Genomic DNA, 11,692 nt, shown 5'->3' with positions numbered 1-11,692 from the left:
CCCCATGACAAATTTACTGTAAAATCAAGCGAGGATGCTCCTGGGTTGGCCACAATAAAGCTGGCAAATTGCATCGAGATGCAAACATCCCAATAAAAAATCTCATTTCACCCCAAATAAACCACAGGTTCCATTGATTGCAAACCACCACTGTTTTCATATCAAGCAAATCAAAAGATATGACAGCCCCCCTCCCTTTGCTTACAACCAAAACACAGCAAGGCCTCTCGGTTAATGGGCTTGGTTCATGCATTTTAGCATGCAATGCAAATTAGGGGAGGGGAGGACAGAGATGTGGCTTGCGCTTCCTTTTCTGCTGTTTTCTAGAATCATGGTAGGGTTAGAGCCTGATGAGAGTCAATCAATTTAGCATAATATTTGCTTGCATGCGGATCAACAGCATACCCCTCCTTCCACAGTCATGGTGCTGAGAGGAGGCATGTCAGCATGGTGGCCAGCTGGAGGACGTCACCCCTCAATTCCTCTACCTCCAATTTTAGCGTACTGGCATGTTCAGGAAAGAGGTTGGAGAAAAGGAAAGAGATATCAGGGGAAACGGGTGGTTAAGGGGTGGAGGAAAGTGGAGATAAGGGCAAGGGAGAAAAAGAAAAAAGGAATAGGGTGAATGAAAAAGGAAGGCAAAAAGTGTAGGAAGGGGGGGAAAGCAAAGTAAAGAGGGAGAGGACTGGGAGGTTCAGGAAAGGGGTGAAAGAAGTAGGGATGGAAGGAAGGGAGGATAGAAAGGAGATGTTGAGGACAGCGGGTAGAGGCAGCGCTAAGGAATGGATAGAAAATGAAGCAAAAGGAGAAGCCTACAGGGAGCAACAAAGAGAGGAAAATGAGGGAGGTTATGGAAGGGCTGGAAGGAAAGGAGGAGGGGAAGTAAGTATGGAGGGATGAAAAGATTTAGAAAGGTAGTGAGCCAAATTGTGCAGAGGGAAGGAAGATATGGAAGGTTATGTTAGGGTAGGCAGGAAGCAAAAAGGTAAGGGACTGCAGGGAAATTGGGGAAAACAAGAGAGCTAGAAAGCAAAGGAGGGAGGTAAAGAAAGAAAGGAAGAAAGGAAGTGAAACAGAAGATATGGGCAGATTCCATGAATAGGTAGGGATATGGGAAGGAAAAAAGGAAGATAATATGGAAAAGCAGATTGGGAAAGTGTTAGAGGACAAAGGTAAGTGGAACACCAGGCCAGAATCAGGCCAGGTAGAAAAAGAGAGGAAAAGGAGACTATAAGCAGACTGCTGTTAGAGTTGTGTATATGTTTTGGCAAGATGACTGCCAAGCAGCAAACTACTGTTCAAGCAGTAGTAGTTCAAGCCTAAATATGATCATATCCTAACATTAACCAAGCAACCCGTTCTGATCAATGACATACAAATGTTTGGTGCAGGGTAGTCTGATAGACTTTTCTAGAAAGCCCAATGTGTCAAATGACGTAGTATAAAGAGTGATAACGGTCCACCTGGACCAGGTTGGAGCAGGTTGGTTTGGTTGGATGGGTCAAGCACAGGAGCTTCACCCAGGAGATCAGTGTCCGTCTCCCATGTGAAATCAAAAATGAATGTTTCTTTTCTTCTACACACTGTAAATGAAATAACATTATGTATATAATTAATGTACATAATTACCATACTTTTTTAACCCAAGCTATGGTCTTTTCATAAACGTAACCAAGTATTTTTGGTGCCTACAGTTAAGCAAATTGCAACTGTTTCCCAATGTTAACTACATTTTGATTATGATTTTCAGCAAGTCTTATTTTGAAAGTCTAACCTATGTTGCTAACCAGTCATTGCATATCTATCATCACTAACTTGATGATGGAGGTTTGAATGTGCTAAATAGTTTGAAGTGTATGCCACCGAGCAAGCATCCTGTGTAATGGGTTGAATGTGAGAATGTTTTTTTGTGCCTCAGCCTAACTAGACCTTACCCCTGTATTGTCACAAGTAAAAACTGAGAATGGAAACATAAAGAATATTGCCAACATTTATTCTTTCTGGCACTTCATTCCTGCCCTTCTTCCTTCACGCTACCCCCCATTTTCTTTTCTGTTGCTCCCAAGTCTCCTTCCTTCCACTCTTCCCTCCTTTCTTTGCACTATTGCCTCCTTTTCTATTCATTTTGCTCCCTAGCCTCTGTTCTTCTCTTCTTCCAGCTGCTATCTCTTTCTCTCCTATTTTTTTTTCTTTTCCTCCTTGTCCCTCACATATTTCCTTGTCTCTCCTCCTTTCACTGTCTCCCCTCCCTCGCCTCTGTATCGTGTGGTGGCTAAATGAAGTTCCCATCATCAGAAGCTGCAATTTTTGCAAAACAACGTGGGATCACACGGCATGCTGGAGAGCCCCCCTCCAATCCCCCCACCAGCCCCTGAGGCGACCTGTGCCTATATAGATTGGAGGATTAATGTTCTTTCAGTGTGTGTGTCAGTGTGTGTGTGTAAAACAGAACAACAATGGCAAAGAATTTAATAGTATTTTCAGAATTTTATGTATGTGTGTGCACATGTGACATGGAGTTAGCTTTGGAATGGTTGGTTGGAGGAAGCACACACACACACACACACACACACACACACACACACACACACACACACACACACACACACACACACACACCTGCAGCAACGGGACAAAGGGTTCAGACAGGGTAAATGGTGGGGGTGAGGTGGGCTGCGTCACCATCTTTCTTCTCAGCATCTCTCTCTTTTAATATCAGTGTTTTCAAAGGACTGAGCTAAGCTTTCAGGGTCCTCTTGAACATGGGAGACACAGATAAGGAATGGGATTGTGGAGCAGAGCAAAGAGTTAGAATGAGAACGTGACTTTGCCAGGGAAAAGTTTTTCAGACATAGAAACAAAGGGATGGACAGAGCATCACAAGATGCTGGCCCAGAAACAGTCTAAAAGTCTTTGTGTCACAGTGCAATCTACTATACTTTTAGAGGACAGCCAAAATGTTCAGTCAAGCATATTTTGCATTGATTTCTTGTTGAAAGAATTTCTCTACCTTGCTTTATCTGATCAAGCCATTGCTGACACTTGGTGGAATTATGTTTTGCCAATAAATAAATAAATATCCACCAAGTGCAACACCAGACTTTTTTGGTTTCATGTTTATGGTGTGGTTGTTCATAGGAACTAGTGAACGCAGTCATGTAAATACATAACAAAAATTTTTGACAACTTGTATTTTTGGTTTTTAGTAGTTATTTCCTGTTTCATGTTGAGAGAGTTCTCCTCATGCATCATACTTTTGCTTTACTTCCTGCATTTGTGTGTTCTCCCAACTTTGTGATTGATGATTCGTTTCACCTGCCACTTATTAGCCTTCAGCTAGCCTATCAGCTCCAACTTTGTAGTCTCTATTTGGGTCCTATCCCTTGTATAGGTTGTTGGCAGATGACATCATGTCACCCTTTTGATTTTCTGCATAGGAGGTGCTATAACACACACTCAAAATGCATAAGAAACCACAAGGAGCTTTTATTGGGTACCAAATATTGTTGTTCATAAAAATGCAAGAAATTGACCGAAAAACACTGGAAAAAATGCCTTGTTAACCGTGTGGTCAGGACGAGCTGAGCGGGCTAATGGTGGAAATGGTGTAACATTAGCTAATGTTTTAAGTCTATGGTGATATATTTAAAGTAATAGCTACAAACAACACAACTAACATTTGTTAAATCAGCGTTATATTGTACCCTGTCTTATTTCAAGATGATCCACGTCTTTTGTGGCATTTCAGCTGACCTTTGCAAGTTGTTAACTTAGCAAACAACTGTAACATAAACGTCAACATTGTTTCCACAGGAAAATAAAGGATACGTATACCAAATGACAGTCGTCCCGGAGCACTTTGGTACCAAGGTCGTGGATTAAGAACTTGATGCAGCTGTCTAAATCCTAACTCAAATCCCTGTCTCAGAATTCTCTCCGTAATTTTATTTTATAGACAAACAATAAAAGATTAGTCTTCTACTTCATGTCTTAATTGTTTATTGTTACACCAGTCTAATTGATGTGTTGAGAGTGTGTTTAGAGTCTTTATGGTAGTAACCAGTAAGTTGTTTTTTTTTATTTTCATTTTTTTCCAAAATGAACAGAGTGATTATCATGACTTGATAAGAAACCCAAATATGCACTGCATGCCAGTCAATTCAATTTAAAAAATAAATAAATAAATAATATAACCATATTTTATTCTCATAATATATTTTTTATATTTTTCTATAATTCAAATCCTGGACCTTTTAATATAAAATACTATATAGTGTCAAAGCTTTATATCACTTTAAAATGTGACACTGTTTTGCTTTAAATATTAAGAGGCTTAGAATACATATCTGTATATCTCCATCCCAACACATACGTACACATGTTCCATTTCTATCCAGAAGATGCCCATCAAACATCAAATTCCACACACCACATTTAGCGAACTCTTGACACCTCAGTTCACTCATAGTGGTTAGAAATTTCATGGCTGCAAATTAGCTAATAACTCATGGGCCATAATGAACCAGGGGGCTGTCATGTAAAATTTATGCCATATTTTCAATTGTGTGGGGGGCTATTCATTTAGCTCCAGGAGAGAAAGGAGGGGGTGACTAGGAGAAATAAAAGGAGCAGAATTGGAAAACTGCTCTTGTCTGTGTGCACATTGCTGTGTGAGAATTAAACTAATCATCAGTAACATTTTCTTACAGATAAAGGCATGTTTTCACCTTCTGTCCTAGTGTTTAACACATAACTAAACCAACATTCAATCTCGTTGGTTTTCTAGCACTTCATTCCTGCCCTTCTTCCTTCACACTATCCCATGTTGGCAATATTCTTTATGTTTCCACTCTCAGTTGTTACTTGGTGACAACACAGGAATAAGGTCTATATGGCACCTTATGTTTCTAGTGGTTGTTCTGAGGCTGAAAAACATGTTTGTGTCACCCAAAAATTAAAAGTCAAACAAGCAAGAAACCAAGCAAGACACCTTAAGGAACAAATCTATTCACCAGCTTAATTGCTGAGATCTGAGAACACAACACTAGACAAGTCCAAATAAAAATGATGGTAAAAACTACAAAAATAAGATCCAAATTGTAATTATTAAACTAGAGGCTCTCCCCTAATAATCTAAAAAAAAAAAAAAACTTCTTGCAAACTGCAGCGTTTCACAGCATTAGCAGTGTTTCAGATGAAGGCACTCCCTCATTGGTACAATGCTCTGGTCACTTATGCATGATGGGAAGTGTAGTGTAAAAATACAATCACTATTTTACACAGTTTCACAGTCTGTTTACACAGTCTGTGATGGTTTGATTATTATTTACTTCATCACTAGGAGATAATAAAATCTTCTTATTCTTCCTGTAATATTCACTCTACATCTTTGAACCTTGTCATCTCTCCTTCTTGCCATCCACAACTGACACGTTATAGCAACAGAAAAAATGTCTGATTAAGGTGAAAAATGATCAACACATCCGTTGTTTCTATGTGGACTTATTTTTCCAAATTGTTCCAAACTCAATGACTTCCCTGACTTCCTGTATGACAAGAGAGAGCACACAAAGCTGTGGAAACATGTCTCTGACTCCTGGACGGTCAGCACTGGATACCACCAAGGCTGCACCCTTTCTGCACATCCAGTCATTAGTATGTCAAGCCCCCGTTTGTGGACAACACCGTCACTGTATCACTCACATCACTGTATTCATTTCTGCTAGGAATGAATCCGTCTGCAGGTGGGAGATTGACAAATCAGGTGACCTGTTGTAGACACAATGACTTGGAGCTCAGCACTTCAAAGACAGTGGAGATGGTTGTGGATTTAAGGAAAGCCCATCCACCCCAACACCCTGTGTAACTCCCCAGTCAAAACTGTGGAGTAGTTCCATTTCCTGGGCACCTGCGGTGGGAGCTGAACATCACCAAGAAAGCCCAGCAGAGATGATGCTTCCTGTGGCAGCTGAACAAGTTCAACATGCCAACACCATTACTACACTCTCCACTGCATACTTTCGCAGCCATTAAATGTTTTTCTGATATTTTTTCAAATTTTATTGTCAACGTTATATTTATGCTTCTTGATTTGCAGATCTTTTTTAAATTTTTTTGTTGAAATTAAAATTGGACAACCATTCTACAACCTGAGCCACAGTCTCTTCAATGTAACAAACATATTTGGCAATAAACCTGATTTTGATTCTGATTTAAACACCTCAGCTTCCTTGTAGACTAAAAAAATGACACTGGCAGGACAGATGCATCTCTGGTGAAGGTGATGGAATCAGCCTTAATGGTCTTTAGTGGGGAGTGTTGTTCAATTAGAAGAAGGTGGTCTGCACACTGGATATGCTCCAAAATGTATTCACTCAAAAAGGCAACGTTTCGATCCCGTGGGATCTTCCTCAGGCATTGAAACAATGAATGAGTCAGCTTATATCACATGGCCCCAATCACAGCACCTGTCCAAACAACAGAGCGCCCCGAAAGGTGACAGTTGGCATAACTTCCGCCCGAAGACACTGGTTGTATACATTAAATAAAGCCACAAGAATCATCAGATATATATATCAAATAATCAGAAAAGATTTTTAGAGAAGATTTTTAACTCACAATACAAATTAACACACTCACATACAGACCAAAACGGATGTGACCTTTTGGATTTATCAGGCATAAGCAATCAAAGGAGAGGTTTGAGATCAAACTCCATGTTGAGGCCCTTAGGAGACAGGGTATTTAGCGTATATATATAAAATGCCTTCCTTCTAAGGAGAAGATTATCTATGTCTCTCCTCCACGTCTGGGAGTAGGAACATGTTCAATACCGATATATCTTAAGGTAGGCAGATTGTGTTTCAACGCGTTAAAATGGACTGCTATTGGGTTTTGTTGGTCATTTAATCTTATGCTGCTCCTGTGTTCTGCAATGCGTGTTTTAATGCAGCGTGTGGTCTTACCAATATAAGCAAGACCACAAGGGCATTTTATCATGTAAATCACGTTCTTAGTGTTGCACAAAATGACCCCTTTTATTTTGAGCGTCTTTCCTGTGTGTGGATGGCAATATGTATTGCACTTATGAGTGAAATTGCGTTGCGCGCAGTGTGCGCACCTGTAATTTCCATCAGGTAATGGAGGGAAAAACTGCGGCAGCTTGTCCAGTGGTTGGTCTGCTCTGACGATCAGATTAGAAATATTGGGTGAGCGCTTATAGGTGAAACGAGGAGGCTGTCTAAATGCCGCATCCTTCAGAGTAGGATCAGAACTCAAGATAGGCCAATGTTTTCGCACAATAGTTTTGAATTCTCTGCTGAGTGGTGAATATTGAGAAATGCAGGTAAGTCTGTTATCTGTTCTGGCCTGTTTTTTTCTGCTCAGGCATTCCTCTTGATCTATATTTTTGAATCGATCAGAGGCACACTGGATCCAGGACTCTGCATAGTCCCTTTCTCTGAAGCGCTGAATCAGCTGGGCACTCTGTAATGCGTAATCTTGGTCAGAGTTACATATGCGTCCTACTCTGTTAAACTGGCTTATCGGTAATCTTCTTTTTAAGCTAGTGGGATGATAAATGTTGTGTTGTTCAATTAAAATAATTCAACCCTCTCCATGGAGAACATGTACGACTGTGTCTGCTCCTCTTGTACTGTTCATGAATTGGCAGGCTGAAGCTGCCACAGGGTGACATCTGTCCCAAAGCAGACCAACACTGCATTTAGTCTGTATGAGATCTTCTGACAAAAAAAAAGTATATGAGTCTTAGAGGAGTTGTACCAGCAAGCGCACACACACACACACACACACACACACACACACACACACACACACACACACACACACACACACACAATGTATAGCTATGCTTATTTTAATCAGGTGACATTTGTTAGCAACGATCATGAGGGAGGAGCAAAGCTCACCACTGGCTAACCTTTCAACTGTGAATTATGGGAATTTACCTTCATGCCTCAGTGCGTTTGCTGCCGGTCTGCCTTTCGTGTCTAAATCAAAGGCTGGGATCTGCAACATCAGCACTTTCTCCTTCCTACAAGGGCACACGTTGCACAAATGCCTGATGACGGGTGACATTTACAGCATGCAGAGTCGCGGACTGCCACTGCAAACACGGTGCAAGCATAAACACACAAACAGGTACCCACAGCATTGCCTCGGAGGCAAAGCCAAGTCCTTCTGAAACAGCAGCACTAGTGACCATTTCTACCTCGACAGTGAGTGTCTCTGTGCAAGTATACTGTTTGTGTGACTACAACAACAGGTACAAAATTGTAAACATACGTTTGTGTGTATACATATATGTATGTATATATGTGTGTGTGTGTCAATACACATATACAAATACATAGACACACACAATCACACACACACACTCCTGCTCCACATTGATCTTATTTCACTGTGAAAAAAATAAATCAGTAAAGACAATGAAAGATGAATGAATGATGATAGAAGGAGTGAAAGGTTTAAGGAATACGTAGTGACATCCACAATGATGTTTTGAAGGAAATGTGGTTTTAATTCTGAGAAACACTTAAGTTTGCAGTACCACTGGAAAAGCAACTACCACTTGTCTCCCACTGGGTTTGTTTTTGTAAGTGTAGCGAGAGATTACAGTTAATTTGAAAATGATACATTGATGGATTTAAATGACCCGTGTTACTCCTTTGCAACATTAAACTGATTACTGAAAGTCTTCCATGACAGATAATATCAAAGGGAGCAGTGAATCTAATGTATGAGGCAGCAGAGACTCAAAGACCAAAAGCAGATGGCAACAAAAGATGCTCAAAAAGCGAGTAAAGCCATAAAAGAAAATTGTCCTTGGGGAAAGGGGTGGGGGTAGAGGAAGAGTTCCACAAACGCAAGCTAAAATACAGAGAGGGAAACTGAAAATAGGTGAGATTATTTCTTGCCTTTCGATGTCTGTCACGCTGCCTTGGGAAAGCAAGGCGACCGGTGAGCCTGACTTCGCAGAGCTCTGCATCACAGTCTCTCCACTTCACCAATACATGGCTCTCATTTATTATTTGAACAGCTCAACAGGTAATTTTCCAGCTAAAATCCTGATTTCTGCAGACGTCTGCTTCTCTTCAGTATGTATTCTAATTATCTGTAGCTTGCTTTGATCTGAAGCCCCTTTGCAGCTTCGAAACTTCCCCTTGATCGCTTTTCATCAGACTTCCTATTTTCTTTTTGGCACTGTAGCTTTCTTTTTCAGAAATGGTGAACATACAAGTTACATGGCTGAGATAAAGGCAGAGGGGTGGTGTTAATAGAGCCAAACACAGACAGGGGGGATATCAGGCAGTTCCCCTTTCCCAGCATCCCTGAGTTGGACACGGTGTTATGACAGTAACGTCTGGGATGGAGTGAGAGGCGGAGAGTCTGGATTAGAGTTTCACCTCATTAAAAGTTGGAGCTAAAAGCTTCTGTTGACGTTAAGTGCATTTGTAATTTTCATCTGCCTTCAAAATCAATCATTTGGCTGAACACACATGTTCTGGACTAGTAATTAGAGCATTATTTTGTAAGGAATGATTGGCAATGGTGGTTTAGGCTTTTGTTTCATTTGAGGTCTTCTCTGTCAGTTCAGGGAAAAGAAAAAACGGCAAATCCTTCCTCCCAGAATGTCTTTGCTCTAAGAGTCATCGCGCGCCAAAAATCCAGTTGTGACTCTTTTGTTTTTTATCCCCAGGCCAGTCCAGGATAACAGCCTGATCAAAAGCTTAACCTAAGTCAGAGTATGAGCACATTATGCTCTTTGCATTACGTAAAGGATACAACGAGGTTAGACCTTGTCTGCCAGACTGGTAAAGGCTTTGAGGGTGAATTCCTGTGCATACTTATCTCGTTCTTATGTCATTAGTGCTCTGCTATTCACTCTTCAGTCTACAAGCTGGACTGTCATCGTCTCGGCACAGTTCACTGTCTTTAGCCCAGGCAGGATGTAAGGGGGAGAGCTTTTTGTTGGAAGGAAGTGAACAGTTTCCAGCTTATCTCCTGGGGACAGCACTGTTACAGAACGCCACATGCCGCAAACCTGCGACCTCCAACCCCCCTCCACCCCACATCCCTCTTGCTGTGCACCCATTAAGGCAGAGTTAATTAAACCACAACTCATTGCCTCAGCAGGAGGGGGCATGAGGAGGAAAACGGGAGGAAGGGGGGCATACAATTATACATTGGCATTTACCTACAATTTTCAACATATAGAGCTTGGCTGGCAGTGACTTCTCATTGTATATGCCTCACACTTACCCATCACCCTCACCCATGCCACTGCGGTTCAGTGTTAATAGATGGCATGCTGGAAGTCAGTGAGGCTTGCTTTTAACTGTGCATCTTATGAAGAATGTGCACAGGAAAGAGGAGAGGTGGCTGATGGCAACGACAATGGGGGGAGCCTTTGTGCTTTCAAGCAACAATATATGAGGGGGCGCACTTCGACCATCTGCCTGTCTATCCACACAAGGTCATCAGGTGTGGATGTAGGGGTTCAAACACTGTTACCGTGCCACGCCAAGCCGAGTATTGCGCCTCACTTGCTCCTCAGTCGTCAGATATGCAAGTCCCCTTTTACCTGCTGCGATTCCATTACCCCGGCTGCCTGTTCCAGCACCCGAATATTTCTTTAGCATATTAAACAGATTAATAGAACAATGCTCCAGGGAGAGAGCAGCCTGTCAATCTCAGCTAAAAACACAAAAGCAGAAAATTAAAAAGGCCCATGGCTGAACTCCAGCACTGATAAAAAAAAAAAAAAAAAAGTGCTGGAATCTTGCATGGTAGAGACAGAGAGAGAGAGGGGAGGAAAAAACACCACAGATGGTAAATATTTATTCTCCTAACCTGCTTACAGAACACACACGCATGCACACACACAGAGAGACACACATACACACAAATAGATAGGCCACAGTGGTAGTTGAAATGACAATGGGAGAAATTAGCTCTGGAAATTATCAAAGAATGTAGAGGCAAACACAGAGCGCTTTGTTCCTTTTGTCTGACTATCTCTGTACTGGGGATCAACTATAAGAACTCCAATCTAGAAAACACGCTCCTGTTCTCCGAGGACGCTGTGTTTCATGCCAGATGGACTTTCCTTTGTTTTGCAGTAAATTCCCACTGTTGACTAGATGTAAAATCTAAAGCGAATCCAGAGCATTCCCGCAGTGCGGCTGACGCCTTCATATCTGAGGCAGCATCTATAAGGCCGCAGCAGGAGGCATAGAGAGGGAAGTATCCTCCAGTGACGTCCACTCTCATCCTGGGAGACTCCAGAGGAGAATTCAATCTGGTCTTCTGCTTGCAGAGATATTGGGAGATTGAGTGAGGTCTGCAGTCAGTGGCGAGGGGCTCCGCTTGGTCTTTACATTCATGCTTCTGTTGCTCGACTGTAAATAAAGGCTGTGAAACAAGGCCTGCATCACAACAGCAGTCACAGCAGGGACACAAGGCAGTGCACTGCAAACTGTTTACATGTCAGAATAAAGCAGGACATAAGTCAGCAGACATTTTGATCTTTATTAGATACAACAATTACATGAAGACATCATCTGACATCAAAAAAACGGTTGTACACTCTGGCTTTTGTTTTTTGTTTTGTATTTCACATCATGAAGTGAGCTTTTGGGTTATCACTATGAGATTTTTGTTTTATATT

The sequence above is a fragment of the Chaetodon trifascialis genome, chromosome 9 (genome assembly GCF_039877785.1).
Source record: "Chaetodon trifascialis isolate fChaTrf1 chromosome 9, fChaTrf1.hap1, whole genome shotgun sequence".
Taxonomy (NCBI): Eukaryota; Metazoa; Chordata; class Actinopteri; order Chaetodontiformes; family Chaetodontidae; genus Chaetodon; species Chaetodon trifascialis.
Note: the sequence above shows the minus strand (reverse complement) of the source record.